Below are 21,502 nucleotides of genomic sequence, written 5' to 3' on the forward strand. Positions count from 1 at the left end.
GCAGTGTAAGGAAAACCAGACATCACACTCAGAGACAAGGCACTGTTACTACTACACACACTCCCACACAGCACAGCATCCACACGGCTGTGATACTACACTCTCTGGCCTGTCCACTGAACTGACAACCTGAACACTCTACGACTCCATTGGACGATCGCTGAAATGGATTGAAACAGAGAGGATCCAAGTGGAAAAAGATGGTTCGTTGGTGGACTTTTTGACTGCGTTCAGTTCCGGGTTAAATCGCATCGAAGAGAAGTTGCCTTGACTATTTTTTTCAATATTTTTCTTCACTGTTCCTAAGGGGGCTCTCACACCCATATAGAGTTCGATTTTTCGACTATCCTCCTCTCTGCGCCTCAGGAGTCTGTTCAAGTCTCTGTCTCTCAGGGGATTGTGTTTTTCAGGGTCCATCTCCTGCCACCCTCCATGATGCTGACAGAGCCGTATGGGATGATGGGGTCCATGGGTTCCGAGGTGCGCGACCTGAGCTCTCTCTTACCCCCGGTGCCCTCCGTACCCTCCCTACCAGTGAGCAGCGGGGGCTGTGGCCTGCCCGTTGGGGGTACCCCTCAGTGGGCACCTTACCTGGACCTCCACCCTGGCTCTCCCTACGGTTCCCTGCCCTCCCACCACTCCCTCATCAAGCAGGAGCCTGGCTGGGGCTCCACGGACCCTCTGGAGGACCCTCACTGTGGCCTGGGGGCCTTCACGTTGCACTTCTCTGGCCAGTTCACTGGGACAAGCCCCTGTCGGGTTGGGGCCTTCGGTGAGCCAGCTCTAAGCCAGTCCAGGGTGTTTCCTAATGGAGCCTACCTCCCAGGCTGTGTGGACAGCCCGCCGACCCACAGGAACCAGGGTAAGGCTGCTCTCTGCTCCCCTCTCTCCTCCTCTATAGCCACCTCATTGACCCTCTCTGGGCTCACTCTATCCTCTGCAGCATCTCTTGAATTCAGCTCAAGCTAAGCTGTCTACTCCTCACCACTCAAGGCCAAAGTTATTTTACATCTGCATTGCTTGCTGTTTGGGGTTTTAGGCTGGGTTTCTGTATAAGCACTTTATGACAATTGCTGATGTAAAAAGGGCGTTATAAATACATTTGATTGTTTGATTGTTAGGCCATCAGCGTTGCACCTACACTGTCTGATGTCAGTGACGGTGTGTGTCTGTGAGTTTCTCATGTGGCCATGCCATACTTCCTGGGTCATTGTGTGTATGTGTTGGACTGTGTCTATTTGCATTGGGTGTAATTGTCCAGAGTTGATGTTTGGGCCTTGTCCACAGTGTTGTGTCTGAACAGGATGTTTTGTACTAGACAGGGTCGTTCTGCCCTGTACAGGGAAGAGAGCTGTCAGTTTTCCCAGCGCTGGCCCGACTGCAACAATATGGCCTAGAGGTCTCCCTCAGCCTGTGTTCAACATGTTCACCCCAGCGCTGGCCCGACTCACAGAGTTAATGCAACAATATGGCCTAGAGGTCTCCCTCAGCCTGTGTTCAACACGTTCACCCCAGCGCTGGCCCGACTCACGGAGTTAATGCAACAATATGGCCTAGAGGTCTCCCTCAGCCTGTGTTCAACACGTTCACCCCAGCGCTGGCCCGACTCACGGAGTTAATGCAACAATATGGCCTAGAGGTCTCCCTCAGCCTGTGTTCAACACGTTCACCCCAGCGCTGGCCCGACTCACGGAGTTAATGCAACAATATGGCCTAGAGGTCTCCCTCAGCCTGTGTTCAACACGTTCACCCCAGCGCTGGCCCGACTCACGGAGTTAATGCAACAATATGGCCTAGAGGTCTCCCTCAGCCTGTGTTCAACACGTTCACCCCAGCGCTGGCCCGACTCACGGAGTTAATGCAACAATATGGCCTAGAGGTCTCCCTCAGCCTGTGTTCAACACGTTCACCCCAGCGCTGGCCCGACTCACGGAGTTAATGCAACAATATGGCCTAGAGGTCTCCCTCAGCCTGTGTTCAACACGTTCACCCCAGCGCTGGCCCGACTCACGGAGTTAATGCAACAATATGGCCTAGAGGTCTCCCTCAGCCTGTGTTCAACACGTTCACCCCAGCGCTGGCCCGACTCACGGAGTTAATGCAACAATATGGCCTAGAGGTCTCCCTCAGCCTGTGTTCAACACGTTCACCCCAGCGCTGGCCCGGCTCACGGAGTTAATGCAACAATATGGCCTAGAGGTCTCCCTCAGCCTGTGTTCAACACGTTCACCCCAGCGCTGGCCCGACTCACGGAGTTAATGCAACAATATGGCCTAGAGGTCTCCCTCAGCCTGTGTTCAACACGTTCACCCCAGCGCTGGCCCGACTCACGGAGTTAATGCAACAATATGGCCTAGAGGTCTCCCTCAGCCTGTGTTCAACACGTTCACCCCAGCGCTGGCCCGACTCACGGAGTTAATGCAACAATATGGCCTAGAGGTCTCCCTCAGCCTGTGTTCAACACGTTCACCCCAGCGCTGGCCCGACTCACGGAGTTAATGCAACAATATGGCCTAGAGGTCTCCCTCAGCCTGTGTTCAACACGTTCACCCCAGCGCTGGCCCGACTCACGGAGTTAATGCAACAATATGGCCTAGAGGTCTCCCTCAGCCTGTGTTCAACACGTTCACCCCAGCGCTGGCCCGACTCACGGAGTTAATGCAACAATATGGCCTAGAGGTCTCCCTCAGCCTGTGTTCAACACGTTCACCCCAGCGCTGGCCCGACTCACGGAGTTAATGCAACAATATGGCCTAGAGGTCTCCCTCAGCCTGTGTTCAACACAGAACAAAGTGCTTCAAAATAATGAAACATAATAATACAAAAAGCCGTGTTTAAAAAAATGACCTGATTTAAATACAGCTGTAAATGTATTGTTGATTGTAATATCCAAGTTAAAGGGGCAATTAGCAGTTGAAACAATAACAAAGTGTTTTCCCCCATCCCTGTTTTGGTTAAAAGCTGAGGGACGGGCCTGGAGAAATGTACCCTCTCTCAAATACATAGACAGAGCTATGGATGCAAGAACTGGCCATCCATGATATACAAATGATAGTGTGGTGTTTATTTCCATTTACTTTATTTACAAACATTGTAGCGAAACAATATTATATGTTGGGTTCTGATGGGGTAGGACAGTTGAACTAAGCTCATGAGGCATTTATAAATTATATTATTGAAGAATCAATGTGTACATCATTTATAAATACTGAAATGGATGTAGCAACTGCAGATTTCCCCTTTATCCCCCCAGTATTATTTTAGGTTGAAATACTTACAAATGGATATTGTTTTGATGCTGTAGTTCTGGACAGTATTTTGTCAAATGTATAAATGGATATTGTTTTGATGCTGTAGTTCTGGACAGTATTTTGTCAAATGTATAAATGTATATTGTTTTGATGCTGTAGTTCTGGACAGTATTTTGTAAAACATACAAATGAATATTGTTTTGATGCTGTAGTTCTGGACAGTATTTTGTCAAATGTATAAATGTATATTGTTTTGATGCTGTAGTTCTGGACAGTATTTTGTAAAACATACAAATGTATATTGTTTTGATGCTGTAGTTCTGGACAGTATTTTGTAAAACATACAAATGAATATTGTTTTGATGCTGTAGTTCTGGACAGTATTTTGTCAAATGTATAAATGTATATTGTTTTGATGCTGTAGTTCTGGACAGTATTTTGTAAAACATACAAATGTATATTGTTTTGATGCTGTAGTTCTGGACAGTATTTTGCATCATAGTAATCCCTGACATAATGAACGGAATCTATTTCTACCTAGCTATCACTAAAGAATGTTGTCAACGACGGACACATATTCTACCTCATAGATGTGGTGGCTGGTACAACATTATTATAGCTATGATAATAGGCATGATAAACTTGTTGTTCACAAAATCTATTTATAATGCAAAATGTTGTTTAATTAAGCAATTAGGCCTAAGTTGGTGTGGTATATGGCCAATATACCACGGTACAGGAGTGTTCTAGGACACAGCCCTTAGCCGTGGTACATTGGCCATATATCACAAACCCCCGAGATGCCTAATTGCTATTTTAAACTGGTTACCAACATAATTAGAACAATAAAAATGTATGTTTTGTGATATACGGTCTGACATACCACGGCTTTCAGCCAATCAGCATTCAGGGCTCGAACCACCAACTTCATAATACAATTTTATGTTCACTTTTCCCAAATGAATTGTTCAACTCAAATTCAAATTCATAATGGGCCGAATCCGTAGCTGAGATGAGGGAGTAAATACAGTATTGACGTGCATATGAAAGACAGACCTACCATGCACACTAATCTCAAATTAGGATTCAGTCCATTACGGGAGGAATTCATATGATGTCATATTTTCCCAGTTTAGCTACATTATCAGTGTTTCCCCTCAGTCAAAACAATGTAATCATATTTTCCCAGTTTAGCTACATTATCTGTGTTTCCCCTCAGACAAAACAATGTAATCATATTTTCCCAGTTTAGCTACATTATCAGTGTTTCCCCTCAGTCAAAACAATGTAATCATATTTTCCCCGTTTAGCTACATTATCTGTGTTTCCCCTCAGTCAAAACAATGTAATCATATTTTCCCAGTTTAGCTACATTATCAGTGTTTCCCCTCAGTCAAAACAATGTAATCATATCTTACCAGTTTAGCTACATTATCAGTGTTTCCCCTCAGTCAAAACAATGTAATCATATCTTCCCAGTTTAGCTACATTATTAATGTTTCCCCTCAGTCAAAACAAGGTAATCATATCTTCCCAGTTTAGCTACATTATTAATGTTTCCCCTCAGTCAAAACAATGTAATCATATCTTCCCAGTTTAGCTACATTATTAATGTTTCCCCTCAGTCAAAACAATGTAATCATATTTTTTTTACAAACTAAAACACTAATGCAGTATGATGACAAATGATCAAATAAAAACCTTTCTATCATAATGTTTCCTGATTTAAATGAACCTGTTAGGAAGACAACATTTTCCTGTATAACTTTCCTAGTTGTAGAGTTTCTTACTGTGTCTAGTTACAGTCATATTACTGTTTATCCGGTCCCCCCTTAAACAAAGTAGACCTTATAAAGACTTTATATACTACACATAAAGGCTTCATAAGCACTACATAAACGCTTCACAAATCATTTATAAGCATATGTCATACTCTATAGAAGGTGTATAAAGGGTGACAAAACCATTGTAGGTTGAATTGCCAAATGTGACAAAACGCACTATGTATGTTCATACACCATTTACAGAGCATGAGATAAGCTTGAAGATGATTAGTGAAGCATTTATGTAGTGTTTATGAAGCCTTTATGTATTCTCTATGAAGCCTTTATGTATGCTCTATGAAGCCTTCAAAAGTTGTTTAAAGAGGTGTGAAGATGTTGACTAGTAAAGCTAACAGTATAGTAGCCATACAGGGCGTGGGAAAAGGACATTACCTTGGACCGTCACTGTCTGTGCCATAGAAATTGATAACACACGTGCGCACAGCACGCACTAATGCACGCATCGCACACGCGCGTGTTCATCCATGCATGCACACACACACACACACACACACACACACACACACACACACACACACACACACACACACGTGAAAACACACGCCTGATTCTTAGGATTTCTGGAATGTTGTAACATTTGATGTTATGTGTTCTATGTGTGATAATGTTTGAGTGTTTTCATGTAGTTTCCTCAAAAACACCTCACATTCAAACACACTTTTTACAGACTAACCCTTAGCCTTACTTTATTATTGTCACGCCCTGACCATAGAGAGCCTTGTTATTCTCTATTTCGGTTAGGTCGGGGTGTTCCTATCTAGGTTGTTTATTTCTATGTTGGCCTGGTAGGGTTCCAAATCAGAGGCAGCTGTTTATCGTTGTCTCTGATTGGGGATCATATTTAGGCAGCCATTTCCCCACCGTGTTTTGTGGGATCTTGTTTTTGTGTTGTTGCCTGTGAGCATTCCAGAACGTCACGTTTCGGTTGTTCTTTGTTGTTTTGTTGTGCGGTTCACTTATCATAAAAGATGTGGAACCCATATCACGCTGCGCTTTGGTCTGAGTATGCTTACGACTATCGTGACAATTATCCAGACCTTGAGAGCACTTTTCCTTCCAACGGAGAAACCTATCCTGAGCCCAAATTGCAATGATCCGCTCCGAAACAGGCTTTTCTAAATCAAAATGATATATTGGGTCAAGATGTTTACTCCAAGATTTACACAAAGCCTAAAATAATATCTAGGGTCTATATTGCTCTCCAATTTCCAAATCCCATATTGTTCATTATTTTCATTTAAAAACAAATGTTGAAATGAGACAAGCGCTGACTTACGGGTTTCTTTTATTTATTAGTCCCAATAGTATTTGGGGTCTTTTATTAGTCCCAATAGTATTTGGGGTCTTGTTTCCCCAAGATCTGACCCCAGAAGATAAGTCAGGGGAATGTTTAACTGATATTTATCTGAATTTATATTTAATTTTTCTGTTTCCTGTGTGCTATTATTGAGACTTTTTGACAACAGCAATAAACATGATAATTTGTCAACAAAGATACAGTCTATTTTCAGTATTGTTTCATACTTCCATTAGTCATATAGGGTTTAGCCTGTGTGATTGGTAATGTGAGGCTCATAGGGTTTAACCTGTGTGATTGGTAATGTGAGGCTCATATAGGGTTTAGCCTGTGTGATTGGTAATGTGAGGCTCATATAGGGTTTAGCCTGTGTGATCGGTAATGTGAGGCTCATAGGGTTTAGCCTGTGTGATTGGTAATGTGAGGCTCATAGGGTTTAGCCTGTGTGATTGGTAATGTGAGGCTCATAGGGTTTAGCCTGTGTGATCGGTAATGTGAGGCTCATATAGGGTTTAGCCTGTGTGATCGGTAATGTGAGGCTCAGAGGGTTTAGCCTGTGTGATCGGTAATGTGAGGCTCATAGGGTTTAGCCTGTGTGATTGGTAATGTGAGGCTCATAGGGTTTAGCCTGTGTGATTGGTAATGTGAGCCTCATACGGTTTAGCCTGTGTGATCTGTAATGTGAGGCTCATAGGGTTTAGCCTGTGTGATTGATAATGTGAGACTCATAGGGTTTAGCCTGTGTGATTGGTAATGTGAGGCTCATAGGGTTTAGCCTGTGTGATTGGTAATGTGAGGCTCAAATAGGGTTTAGTCTGTGTAATTGGTAATGTGAGGCTCATATAGGGTTTAGCCTGTGTGATTGGTAATGTGAGGCTCATATAGGGTTTAGTCTGTGTGATTGGTAATGTGAGGCTCATATAGGGTTTAGTCTGTGTGATTGGTAATGTGAGGCTCATATAGGGTTTAGCCTGTGTGATTGGTTATGTGAGGCTCATATAGGGTTTAGCCTGTGTGATTGGTTAGGTGAGGCTCATATAGGGTTTAGCCTGTGTGATTGGTAATGTGAGGCTCAGACCCACTGAGCACTGAGAGTTTGTTGATTCTGTGGAAAGTAGTTTTTGATGAAGTGGTCTGAGGGTCAGTGTGGGACTTTAAGGGCTCCAGTGATTTAGAGACGTGTAGGTGAGTCAGTCTCCTCAGGAACTGTCCAACACTCCCCTTGACTCCTGTCCTGCTAATGTCATGTGTGGGTGAGTGTGTGTGAGTGTGTGTGCTTGTGCGTTTGTGTGTATGAGCAAGTGCAGACACACACACCACTTGGTCCTTAGATTTACTGATCTTCATATTTTCTGGATGCCAACTTTCCTCTCCAGCTTTACTGAAACCATGAATGAAAACCTTCCAGGGAGACGGAGTTCAGTTGCGTCATAAACTTACTACAGTGATGTTGCTATGAGGATTCAGATATCCGTCCGGCTCCGGAGACTCACAGTTTCCTCCAAAATGTTGCCATGATGGTGAAACTGAGAAAGTATTGTCTTTATAATGTGTCTTTTCTCTGTAGGTTATGGGACAGTAGGTCTGGACGGGGCTCCCAGCTATGGTCACACTCCGTCTCACCACTCCCCTCAGTTCTCCAGTCATTCCTTCAAACACGAGGACATCATGTCCCCTCCAACTACCATGGGTAACATTCACTGTCCTTAACACTTCCTGTCCACCTGTGTGTATGATAGTGTGTGTGTGTTTTAGTATTTGTGTTTGTGTGCAGCATGTGAAAGTTAACCTCACAAACAATGAAGACTCTGAGGTCTCAGCAAGGTTAGTAAGGAAGTCACCCAGAGGTTACAGGGCTATAAATGACTATCATCCATTCTCTCTCCCTGTCTCCTCTCAACCTCTCTCTCTGTTTTTAACACCACCTCTCTCTCTGTTTTTAACACCACCTCTCTCCCTGTCTCCTCTCAACCTCTCTCTCTGTTTTTAACACCACCTCTCTCTCTGTTTTTAACACCACCTCTCTCCCTGTCTCCTCTCAACCTCTCTCTCTGTTTTTAACACCACCTCTCTCTCTGTTTTTAACGCCACCTCTCTCCCTGTCTCCCCTCAACCTCTCTCTCTGTTTTTAACACCACCTCTCGCTATGCTCTTATTCAAAGCTGTGTGTGTTTTCTTTTCATTTTGGTCAAATGAATATACCGGCTCTGGAGATGATAAGGAAACAGCTTTATGAGAGACTTGGTGGAATGTTGACCGCCACCAGGGGACCAATCCACAACTGAGCCAGAGAAGGAGCTATGAAGGTCCTTTAAAAGGAGATGGATTGGTTTACCACCTCTGGGAGGACTGCTGTTTTGATCATTGTTTAGAGGAAACGTGTTGTTATTGGTGTTTGTGTGGGAGTGCGTCCGTCTGTGTGTGTGTGTGTGTGTGTGTCTGTGTTTGGGGATGACAGATCTTTTCTCTGTGACTCCTGGGGATATAGCAGCAGAGATAGTCAGCTGGTAAACAGACCAATCTGGTGTTATATTGAGCATGTGGTTTCATCGTGCTGTAACTACTGTCCAACAGGTCTTTATGCTAATTCATTGGTTTGTTTGTCTGGTTCATTTACTGTATGCTTTACAGGTGACCAGCAGTACCCTGCCCCTCCCCCCATGTTTGGTTGCCACCCCCCCTCAGAGAACTGTCCAACCAGCCAGGCTCTACTGCTGAGGAACTATAACAGGTACCTTTCTGTTCACAAACCTCCTCATCACCTTGGGTCCCCTTAGCTTGAGATCCATACGCCTGACTCTCATACCATTACATTGTACATGTTTGTGCTACCGTTGCTAGGATACCAGGGTTCATTTTGACTACATAGTTATTTAGGATCTGACTCCAGTGTTGATCACAGATAGATACTCATTGTACTGTATTTATATTTCAACCAGGAAGTCCAAAAGAGATAATAATATATATATATATTTTCAATGGCCTTTGATAAGCTCATCAAATGTCAGTCTGTCTTTGAGAGGGAGGAGGACCTTATGACCAATGGAAGGAAGTGAGATCACCAGGGTAGGAAGGAAGTGAGATCACCAGGGTATGAAGGAGGTGTACGTCTGAGACTGTACACAGAGCTAAATCAAATCAAATCAAATGTTATTTGTCACATGCGCCGAATACAACAGGTGTAGTAGACATTACAGTGCAATGCTGACTAACAAGCCCTTAACCAACAATGCAGTTTTAAGAAAGTACCTAAAAAAAGCAATAGATAATAATAACAAATGATTAAAAAGCAGCAGTAAATAACAATAGCAGGGCAATATACAGGGGGTACCGGTACAGAGTCAATGTGGAGGCTATATACAGGGGGTACCTGTACAGAGTCAATGTGGAGGCTATATACAGGGGGTACCGGTACAGAGTCAATGTGGAGGCTATATACAGGGGGTACCGGTACAGAGTCAATGTGGAGGCTATATACAGGGGGTACCGGTACAGAGTCAATGTGGAGGTTATATACAGGGGGTACCGGTACAGAGTCAATGTGGAGGCTATATACAGGGGGTACCGGTACAGAGTCAATGTGGAGGCTATATACAGGGGGTACCGGTACAGAGTCAATGTGGAGGTTATATACAGGGGGTACCGGTACAGAGTCAATGTGGAGGCTATATACAGGGGGTACCGGTACAGAGTCAATGTGGAGGCTATATACAGGGGGTACCGGTACAGAGTCAATGTGGAGACTATATACAGGGGGTACCGGTACAGAGTCAATGTGGAGACTATATACAGGGGGTACCGGTACAGAGTCAATGTGGAGGCTATATACAGGGGGTACCGGTACAGAGTCAATGTGGAGGCTATATACAGGGGGTACCGGTACAGAGTCAATGTGGAGGCTATATACAGGGGGTACCGGGTACAGAGTCAATGTGGAGGCTATATACAGGGGGTACCGGTACAGAGTCAATGTGGAGGCTATATACAGGGGGTACCGGTACAGAGTCAATGTGGAGGCTATATACAGGGGGTACCGGTACAGAGTCAATGTGGAGGCTATATACAGGGGGTACCGGTACAGAGTCAATGTGGAGGCTATATACAGGGGGTACCGGTACAGAGTCAATGTGGAGGTTATATACAGGGGGTACCGGTACAGAGTCAATGTGGAGGCTATATACAGGGGGTACCGGTACAGAGTCAATGTGGAGGCTATATACAGGGGGTACCGGTACAAGGTCAATGTGGAGACTATATACAGGGGGTACCGGTACAGAGTCAATGTGGAGGCTATATACAGGGGGTACCGGTACAGAGTCAATGTGGAGGCTATATACAGGGGGTACCGGTACAGAGTCAATGTGGAGGCTATATACAGGGGGTACCGGTACAGAGTCAATGTGGAGGCTATATACAGGGGGTACCGGTACAGAGTCAATGTGGAGGTTATATACAGGGGGTACCGGTACAGAGTCAATGTGGAGGCTATATACAGGGGGTACCGGTACAGAGTCAATGTGGAGACTATATACAGGGGGTACCGGTACAGAGTCAATGTGGAGGCTATATACAGGGGGTACCGGTACAGAGTCAATGTGGAGACTATATACAGGGGGTACCGGTACAGAGTCAATGTGGAGACTATATACAGGGGGTACCGGTACAGAGTCAATGTGGAGGCTATATACAGGGGGTACCGGTACAGAGTCAATGTGGAGACTATATACAGGGGGTACCGGTACAGAGTCAATGTGGAGGCTATATACAGGGGGTACCGGTACAGAGTCAATGTGGAGGCTATATACAGGGGGTACCGGTACAGAGTCAATGTGGAGGTTATATACAGGGGGTACCGGTACAGAGTCAATGTGGAGGCTATATACAGGGGGTACCGGTACAGAGTCAATGTGGAGGTTATATACAGGGGGTACCGGTACAGAGTCAATGTGGAGGTTATATACAGGGGGTACCGGTACAGAGTCAATGTGGAGGTTATATACAGGGGGTTCCGGTACAGAGTCAATGTGGAGGCTATATACAGGGGGTACCGGTACAGAGTCAATGTGGAGGCTATATACAGGGGGTACCGGTACAGAGTCAATGTGGAGGCTATATACAGGGGGTACCGGTACAGAGTCAACGTGGAGGCTATATACAGGGGGTACCGGTACAGAGTCAATGTGGAGGCTATATACAGGGGGTACCGGTACAGAGTCAATGTGGAGGCTATATACAGGGGGTACCGTTACAGAGTCAATGTGGAGGTTATATACAGGGGGTACCGGTACAGAGTCAATGTGGAGGCTATATACAGGGGGTACCGGTACAGAGTCAATGTGGAGGCTATATACAGGGGGTACCGGTACAGCGTCAATGTGGAGGCTATATACAGGGGGTACCGGTACAGAGTCAATGTGGAGGCTATATACAGGGGGTACCGGTACAGAGTCAATGTGGAGGCTATATACAGGGGGTACCGGTACAGAGTCAATGTGGAGGCTATATACAGGGGGTACCGGGTACAGAGTCAATGTGGAGGCTATACAGGGGGTACCGGTACAGAGTCAATGTGGAGGTTATATACAGGGGGTACCGGTACAGAGTCAATGTGGAGGCTATATACAGGGGGTACCGGTACAGAGTCAATGTGGAGGCAGGGGGTACCGGTACAGAGTCAATGTGGAGGCTATATACAGGGGGTACCGGTACAGAGTCAATGTGGAGGCTATATACAGGGGGTACCGGTACAGAGTCAATGTGGAGGCTATATACAGGGGGTACCGGGTACAGAGTCAATGTGGAGGCTATATACAGGGGGCACCGGTACAGAGTCAATGTGGAGGCTATATACAGGGGGTACCGGTACAGAGTCAATGTGGAGGCTATATACAGGGGGTACCGGTACAGAGTCAATGTGGAGGCTATATACAGGGGGTACCGGTACAGAGTCAATGTGGAGGTTATATACAGGGGGTACCGGTACAGAGGAGGAGAGGAGAGGGAGAGGAGAGGAGAGGGAGAGGAGGAGAGAGGTGAAGTGGTGGGTGGAAGGGGAGGAGGGAGAGGAGAGGAAGAGGAGAGGGAGAGGAGAGGAGAGGGAGAGGAGGAGAGAGGTGAAGTGGTGGGTGGATGGGGTGGAGAGGGAGAGGAGAGGGAGAGGAGGAGAGGGAGACGAGAGGAAGAGGAGAGGGAGGAGAGTGAGAGGAGAGGGAGAGGGAGAGGTAACGTGGTGGGTGGATGGGGTGGAGAGGGAGAGGAGAGGGAGAGGAGGAGAGGGAGACGAGAGGAAGAGGAGAGGGAGGAGAGTGAGAGGAGAGGGAGAGGGAGATGTAAAGTGGTGGGTAGGAGGGAGGAGAGGGAGAGGGAGAGGGAGAGGAGGAGAGGGAGAGGAGAGGAAGAGGAGAGGGAGGGAGAGTGAGAGGAGAGGGAGAGGGAGAGGTAAAGTGGTGGGTGGAAGGGGAGGAGAAGGAGAGGAGAGGGAGAGGAGGAGAGAGGTAAGGTGGTGGGTGGAAGGGGCGGAGAGTGAGAGGAGAGGGAGAGGGAGAGGTAAAGTGGTGGGTGGAAGGGGAGGAGAGGGAGAGGAGAGGGAGAGGAGGAGAGAGGTAAAGTGGTGGGTGAAGGGGAGGAGAGGGAGAGGAGAGGGAGAGGAGGAGAGAGGTAAAGTGGTGGGTGGAAGGGGAGGAGAGGGGACTCACATGTCAGTCCATTTGTTTTTCTGTAACATGGGGGGATTTCTTTAACCCAAAACAGCTCAGCAGGGCAAACTGAGTCAGGATTCTTAAAATGCTGACCTCAGTTTGTTTTTGGAGAGGGGGAACAGAAGGAACTCAAACTACAGGAACAGGTTGTGATAAGAGAGGAAGAGAAGAGTCCCTTCTCTCTTTATAGCCAGGACTTTCGTCTCCTATCCCAGAGCTAGGAACCATCAGATCAACCCCCCCACACTAACACACCCACACACTTATCATCAGCCTGCTTCCCAACAGTGCTGCCTCATACAGTACAACTGACCCTGGTATGTCACACAGGTCATTTATGTTTTCTGTACACCAGTGGAGGCTGGTGAGGGGAGGACGACTCATAGCAATGTCTGGAATGGAATGAAACACATGGAAACATTCATTCCATTCCATCCACTCCATTATGTCCATTACTATCAGCCTTCCTCCCATCACTAGCCTCCACTGATGTACAGGATATTGTACACTGTCCTCCACCTTCCCCTCCTCCACCTCCTCCACCCCTTCCTCAGCCACCTCCTCCTCCACCTCTTCCACCTCCACCTCCTCCTCCTCCGCCGTCTCCTCCTCCTCCTCCTCCACCTCCTCCTCCTCCGCCGTCTCTTCCTCCTCCCTCACCTCTTCCTCCACCTCCACCTCCACCTCTTCCTCCACCTCCTCCTCCTCCACCTCCACCTCCACCTCCGCCGTCTCCACCCCCACCTCCACCGTCTCCTCCTCCTCCACCTCCACCTCCACCTCCTCCTCTGCCGTCTCCTCCTCCTCCACCTCCACCTCCACCTCCTCCTCTGCCGTCTCCTCCACCTCCACCTCCTCCACCTCCTCCTCCTCCACCTCTGCCTCCTCCTCCAGTAATGATACTGTGAGGACAGAGTGATGTCATGCACTGGTTCACCATGTACTAGGCACAGTCACACTCACCCTCAATGCCTGTGGGTGTGTATCACGTCTCTCTCTCTGTGTGTGTGTGTGTGTGTGTGTGTGTTGTAGCCAGTGTAATCATCTGCCAATGTGACTAATGGCTTCACAGCCCAGGGTTTCTAATGAGCTCTTTGAGGACTGGATGTGTTCATGAAGGAAGTATGTGGGGTTTCCCATACTGTCATGTCTTCATTATCCAGAAACAAGGGAGGGTGGGAGGGAGGGAGGGGTGAGGGGGGAGGGAGGGAGGGGTGGGGGGGGGAGGGAGGGAGGATGGGTGGGAGGGAGGGAGGGGGCAGAGGGGGAGGGAGGGTGGGAGGGAGGGAGGGTGGGAGGGAGGGAGGGTGGGTGGGAGGGAGGGGGAGAGGGGGGAGGGTGGGAGGGAGGGGGAGAGGGGGAGGGAGGGGTTTTCTGACCGTAAAAGCAAATTGTCCAGCCATTACGCACCACCTCTGTCTCTTCTCTGTTCAACTGATTTCAGTCAGTTAAATCATATCAGTATAGCTTGTGTTGATGTCTCGTGGACAGACTAAGTAAACCACATTATGCAAGATTTTAGTTCTGCGTTAACTGAGATAAAGCTTTTGTTAGCTTCAATGGTGTATACAGTAAATCATGTGGAGCTGTAATCTTTCTGTCTGTGTGTGTTTTCTACAGTGATAATCTGTCATCTTTCTGTGTGTGTTTTCTTCATTGATAACCTATAATCTTTCTATCTGTGTGTGTTTTCCTCAGTGACAACCTTCAATCTTTCTGTGTGTGTGTGTTTTCCTCCGTGATAACCTTCAATCTTTCTGTCTGTGTGGGTTTTCCTCCGTGATAACCTGTAATCTTTCTGTCTGTGTGTGTTTTCCTCAGTGATAACCTGTAATCTTTCTGTGTGTGTTTTCCTTAGTCATAACCTGTAATCTTTCTGTGTGTGTGTGTGTTTTCCTTAGTCATAACCTGTAATCTTTCTGTCTGTGTGGGTTTTCCTCAGTGATAATTTGTAATCTTTCTGTGTGTGTGTTTTTTTCTCAGTGATAACCTGCAATTTTTCTGTCTGTGTTTTCCTCAGTGATAACTTGTAATCTTTCTGTCTGTGTGCGTTTTCCTCAGTGATAACCTGCAATCTTTCTGTCTGTGTGTGTTTTCCTCAGTGATAACCTGTAATCTTTCTGTCTGTGTGGGGTTTCGTCAGTGATAACCTGTAATCTTTCTGTGTGTTTTCCTCAGTGATAACCTGTAATCTTTCTGTCTGTGTGTGTTTTCCTCAGTGATAACCTGTAATCTTTCTGTCTGTGTGTGTTTTCCTCAGTGATAACCTGTAATCTTTGTGTGTGTGTGTGTGTGTGTGTGTCTGTGTGTGTTTTCCTCAGTTTTAACCTGCAATCTTTCTGTCTGTGTGTGTTTTCCTCAGTGATAACCTGCAATCTTTCTGTCTGTGTGTGTTTTCCTCAGTGATAACCTGCAATCTTTCTGTCTGTGTGTGTTTTCCTCAGTTTTAACCTGCAATCTTTCTGTGTGTGTGTGTGTGTGTGTGTGTGTGTGTGTGTGTGTTTTTCTCAGTGATAACCTGCAATCTTTCTATCTGTGTGTTTTCCTCAGTGATAACCTGCAATCTTTCTGTCTGTGTGTGTTTTCCTCAGTGATAACCTGCAATCTTTCTGTCTGTGTGTGTTTTCCTCAGTTTTAACCTGCAATCTTTCTGTCTGTGTGTGTTTTCCTCAGTGATAACCTGTAATCTTTCTGTCTGGGTGTGTTTTCCTCAGTGATAACCTGTAATCTTTCTGTCTGTGTGGGTTTTCGTCAGTGATAACCTGTAATCTTTCTGTGTGTTTTCCTCAGTGATAACCTGTAATCTTTCTGTCTGTGTGTGTTTTCTTCAGGGATAATCTGTAATCTTTCTGTGTGTGTTTTCTTCAGTGATAACCTGCAATCTTTCTGTCTGTGTGTGTTTTCCTCAGTGATAACCTGCAATCTTTCTGTCTGTCTGTGTTTTCCTCAGTTTTAACCTGCAATCTTTCTGTCTGTGTGTGTTTTCCTCAGTGATAACCTGTGATCTTTCTGTCTGTGTGTGTTTTCCTCAGTGATAACCTGTAATCTTTCTGTCTGTCTGTGTTTTTCCTCAGTGATAACCTGTGATCTTTCTGTCTGTGTGTGCTTTCCTCAGTGATAACTTGTACCAGATGGCCTCTCAGCTGGAGTGTGTAGCGTGGAACCCTGCTAACACACTGTCCACCATCAAAAGGTACCAAGCTGGGTGGACTGTGGAGTTCTATCTGCATGGTCCATCAATGTGTGTTGTATGTGTTGTGTGTGTTGTGTGTATATGTGTGTATGTGTGTGTTTAGCTTCTTGTAGTATATTTATTTAGCGGAGCCTTGACCATAGTCAGGGAGGTAATGGAGGAGGAGGAAGAGAAGGATGGGAGGAGGGAGGTAAGATTTGGCCTGCTGCCCAGGGGGATAGAAAGACGGGGATGAGAGTACAATGAAATGAATACACAGCTGCTGCCTCTGTCCCTCTCTTTCTCTCCCTCTTTCTCTCTCTCCCTGTCTCCCTCTCTTTCTCTCCCTGTCTCTCCCTCTTTCTCTCCCTCTTTCTCTCTCTCTCCCTGGTCTCTCCTCTTTCTCTCTCTCTCCCTGTCTCTCCCTCTTTCTCTCCCTCTTTCTCTCTCACTGTCTCTCCCTCTTTCTCCCCTCTTTCTCTCTCTCTCACTGTCTCTCCCTCTTTCTCTCCCTCTTTTCTCTCTCTCTCCCTCTTTCTCTCTCTCTCCTGGTCTCTCCCTCTTTCTCAATCTCTTCTCTCTCACTTCTCTCTCTTCCCCATTTTTAACAACCCCTCACACAAGACCCAACACAGGAGTAGGAACTGATATGTCCCTGAACAGAGGACAGCCTGAAGGTGTGAGGATAACAAGATAGAAGCATCCCCTCTCTGACCCTTGTCCACACCCTCCCCTCTCACTCCAACAGGATAACTGGAAGAAGTGTGACATCACTGACTGTTAGAGTAGCATGTTGTTAAGATTTCAGTCTTGTTGTCATGGTAATGCACTGTGGCTCACCACAGCCTCACCTCTGCTGCCCTTTACAGTCATGGGACAGGATATGAGAGTGACCCACGGCCCCCCCCTCCTCCTGTGGTCCTCAGCTGTAGTGCCCAGTACCACATCCACACACACGGCCTCTACAGAGGACTACAGGTCACGGGCCCGACACGCATAAACCACTCACGCACCGCGCACGATCATCCACACACACACAACCCACACATCACCTTACTCATCTCACCTACTCTCTCTCTCTCTCTCCTCACTCTCCTCTCTCTCTCTCTCTCTTTCTCTCCCTCCATCTCTCTCTCTCTCTCTACACCCCTCTCGCCTCCCTCAGCTCCCTCCCTCTCTCTCTTTCTTACCTCTTATTACTCTCTCTCTTTACCTCTCTCTCCCTCTATCTCTCGCTCTCTCTCTCTCTTTACCTCTCTCTCCCTCTCTCTCTCTCTTTCTCTCTCTCTCTCTTTTTACCTCTCTCTACCTCTCACTTTAGTATCTCTCTCTCTTCCCTCCTCTCTCTCTCATCTTTTACCTCTCTCTCTTCTCTTTTATTTCTCTCTCTCTCTCTCTTTATCTCTCTCTCACTACTCTACTCTCTTCTCCTCTCTTCTCTCTACTCTCTTCTACCTCTCTCTCACTCTCTCTTATATCTCTCTCTCGCTCCATCCTATCTCTCTTCTTTACCTCTCTCTCTACCTCTCTCTACTTCTCTCCTCTCCTCTTTACCTCTCTCTCTCTCTTATTTCCTCTCCTCTCTCTCGCTCCCTTTTATCTCTCTCTCTCTCTCGCTCTCTGTCTTTCTCTCTCAGGATGTGCGGCGGGTGCCTGGTATCACCCCGTCTGTGGTGAGGTCATCAGAGACCAATGAGAAGCGTCGTTGTGTGTGCCTACCTCGGCTGCAATAAGAGATACTTCAAACTTTCCCACCTGCAGATGCATGGCAGGAAACACCCGGGTCAGTACACCCCATATAGACAACATACAGACAACAGTCATTTGCTTACATGCTTCTCACTGGCCTGGTGGTTTGTGATAATGAGGATGATGATGGTGGGTTGATGGTGATGATGATTATGGTTGCAGGAGAAAAGCCGTATCAGTGGACTTCACAGACTGTGGACGGAGATTCTCCAGATCAGATCAACTGAAGAGACACCAACGCAGACACACAGGTCAGAACTCTCTGTCTCTCAGCTTCTCTCTCTCTGTCTCTCAGCTTCTCCTCTCTCTCCTCTTCTCTGCTCTCTCTCTTGCTCCTCTCTCTCTCTCTCTCTCTCTCGCTCTCTCGCTCTCTCTCTCTTGCTCTCTCTCCTCTCTCTCTCTCTTGCTCTCTCCACTCTTCTCTCTTTACCCAGAATTTAAAATAATCTTATAACTCTTAACCCCCCCCTGTCTCCCCCCCCTCCCCTCTCTCCACCTCTCTCTGTGTAGGCGTGGAAACCATTCCAGGTGAGACGTGTCAGAGAAGTTTTCACGGTCAGACCATCTTAGCACACCCACTCGGACACAATACAGGTAAAACAAGTGCGTATCCCTTTATTTTCTACTATTCTACTGTGTTATTATCCTGGTCACTACACTGCTTCTATGATGTGGGACCCCAGGAAGAGTAGCTGCTGTGGTAGCTCCATCTAATGTGGATCCTAATGAAATGCAACTAATTAATAGCCAGTAGGCCTAATGATTACCTTAGTAAACACGCTAATCAGTGTATACAATATGAAGCTTTTCTTATTGTAGATTTAAATAACAGATTTTATTTTTTTGTTATGGCTCAGCTCACAACTAAATCATCGCCACCCACTGGACACTCCTCTCTTCTCTCCTTCTTGTTCTCCCCCTCTCTTCTTCTCCTCGGCCTCTCTTCTCGATTTTCTCCATATTTACTCTCCTTCTTTCCTTCCTCTCCTCTCCTCTCTTCCTCCTCTCCTCTCGTCTCCTTTTCTCTCATATTCTCCTCTCCTCTCTTCCTCTCTCCCTTCTTCTCCTCCTCTCTTCTCCTCTCTCTTCTCCTCCTCTCTTCATCCTCTCCTCTCTCTCTTCCCCTCTCTTTTCCTCTCACCTATGTTACTCCTCCTCTCCATCCCCTCGCTTTCTCATGCTCTCTCTCGTCCTTTCTTTCCTCTTCACCCCTCTTTTCTCTCATCTCCTCTCTTCTCCTTCTCTCCTCCTCCTCTCTTATCTCCTCCTCCTTCCTCTCCTCTCCTTCTTCTCCTCTTCTCCTCCTCTCAGGTGAGTAGCCTTTACATGCCGCTGGTCCAGCTGTCAGAAGAAGTTGCCAGGTCTGATGAGTTAGTTCGCCACCACAGCATGCACCAGAGGAACCTGATCAAATTACAGTCCTGCCATTTGACCAGTACTAAACGGTTTGGACTCGACAGGACTGGATTGGACCGTACCAACGCATATGCCATCTGAGCAACAATGATGACTGGACCTAAGCCCACCGAGGTGCCATAAGTGGAAAGTAAACTCAAATATGGCCTCTATTGCTCCAACTAAAGAACATAGTTCACCCATGCACCCCTTGGATGAAGATGAATAGATCAATGCCACCTCAGATTTATGTCACATCAGCCAATGAATATCAACGGTTACTGTAGCTTCAACCCCTGATAACCCAGCACTAGGATTCCCTGTTTTTATTGTTATAAATCAAATAGTTGATATTTTTCTTATGTACACAACCAGCTTCATCCTGAGACATGATTAAGAATCTGCTGTCTGGGTGAGAAGAACATCAATTGTCATTATTTTGTTGTTGTATTATAATTGCACTGGCTTTATGTTCATTTTTCTGCCATAAATGTTTTACTACAGATGTAGGATCTTAATTTGAGACGGTTTGCTACAGCAAGAAAATAATACGGCAGCAACAGGAAATGGGAATTATTATGTGGATTATAATTAATAGACATTTAGTAGGGGTTGATATATTTTTTGTAAGGGAAAATCAAGTCTGAAATTTCAAATTGGAAATTATAAACTTCAGAAGACTTTTAAAACCTCAAACAAGTTTGACATTTCCTGCATATCAAATTAAGATCCTAGACCTGTATGTACTGGAGCTAGACCATGTAAACTGGAGTTAGGAAACAGACAATGTCACTCTATGTCCAACGAGACACGAGTAAAAAAGAAAATTATACTGTGATTGCTGGAGGAAATGTGTACGTGTGTTTTATGTGCCTACAGTGTAAAATGTCACTTCCTTTGTGTATATATGACTCATTGCTATCCTTTTTAAACAGTCATTTTGTATTTTTGTACTGTTCAAATGTATTAAATGTGGATCTTTTGGTCAGTGTTGTTGTGTCGTTTTTTGGTATGTGGTGTTGTCTCATATTTCATATCAAGACATCTTACCCTTAGGAGGAGCCAACGGGGTTCAGACTGAGATAACACAACCCCCCGTGACCCGGACAAGGTGCAGGTCTCCCCCTCCTAAATCTCCCACACACATCTCCAAAACCAGGAACATATGGACCCCTATAAATTAGAAGAGAATCATGCATTCCTCTGGATGTACTTCAATAGCACCCTTGTTTCTAGAGAGACATCTACACCATTGGTTGGGTCCCATCACCACATATAAACACCATTGGTTGGGTCCAATCACCACATATAAACACCATTGGCTGGGTCCCATCACCACATATAAACACCATTGGTTGGGTCCCATCACCACATATAAACACCATTGGCTGGGTCCAATCACCACATATAATCACCATTGGCTGGGTCCCATCACCACATATAAACACCATTGGTTGGGTCCAATCACCAATATAAACACCATTGGCTGGGTCCCATCACCACATATAAACACCATTGGTTGGGTCCCATCACCACATATAAACACCATTGGCTGGGTCCAATCACCACATATAATCACCATTGGCTGGGTCCCATCACCACATATAAACACCATTGGTTGGGTCCCATCACCACATATAAACACCATTGGCTAAGTCCAATCGCCACATATAAACACCATTGGCTGGGTCCAATCACCACATATAATCACCATTGGCTGGGTCCCATCACCACATATAAACACCATGGTTGGGTCCCATCACCATATAACACCATTGGCTAAGTCCAATCACCACATATAAACACCATTGGTTGGGTCCAATCACCACATATAAACACCATTGGCTGGGTCCCATCACCATATAAACACCATTGGCTGGGTCCCATCACCACATATAAACACCATTGGTTGGGTCCCATCACCACATATAAACACCATTGGCTGGGTCCAATCACCACATATAATCACCATTGGCTGGGTCCCATCACCACATATAAACACCATTGGTTGGGTCCCATCACCACATATAAACACCATTGGTGGTCCCATCACCACATATAAACACCATTGGCTGGGGTCCCATCACCACATATAA

At 46.2% G+C, this 21,502-nt stretch overlaps 1 pseudogene; it reads left to right on the top strand.

The window, feature by feature from the left end:
* Positions 1-15: 15 nt before the first annotated feature.
* Positions 16-19,508, top strand: LOC116366327 (Wilms tumor protein homolog; annotated as a pseudogene).
* The last annotated feature ends 1,994 nt before the right edge of the window (positions 19,509-21,502 follow it).

The sequence above is a fragment of the Oncorhynchus kisutch genome, unplaced genomic scaffold (genome assembly GCF_002021735.2).
Source record: "Oncorhynchus kisutch isolate 150728-3 unplaced genomic scaffold, Okis_V2 scaffold1447, whole genome shotgun sequence".
Lineage (NCBI taxonomy): Eukaryota > Metazoa > Chordata > Actinopteri > Salmoniformes > Salmonidae > Oncorhynchus > Oncorhynchus kisutch.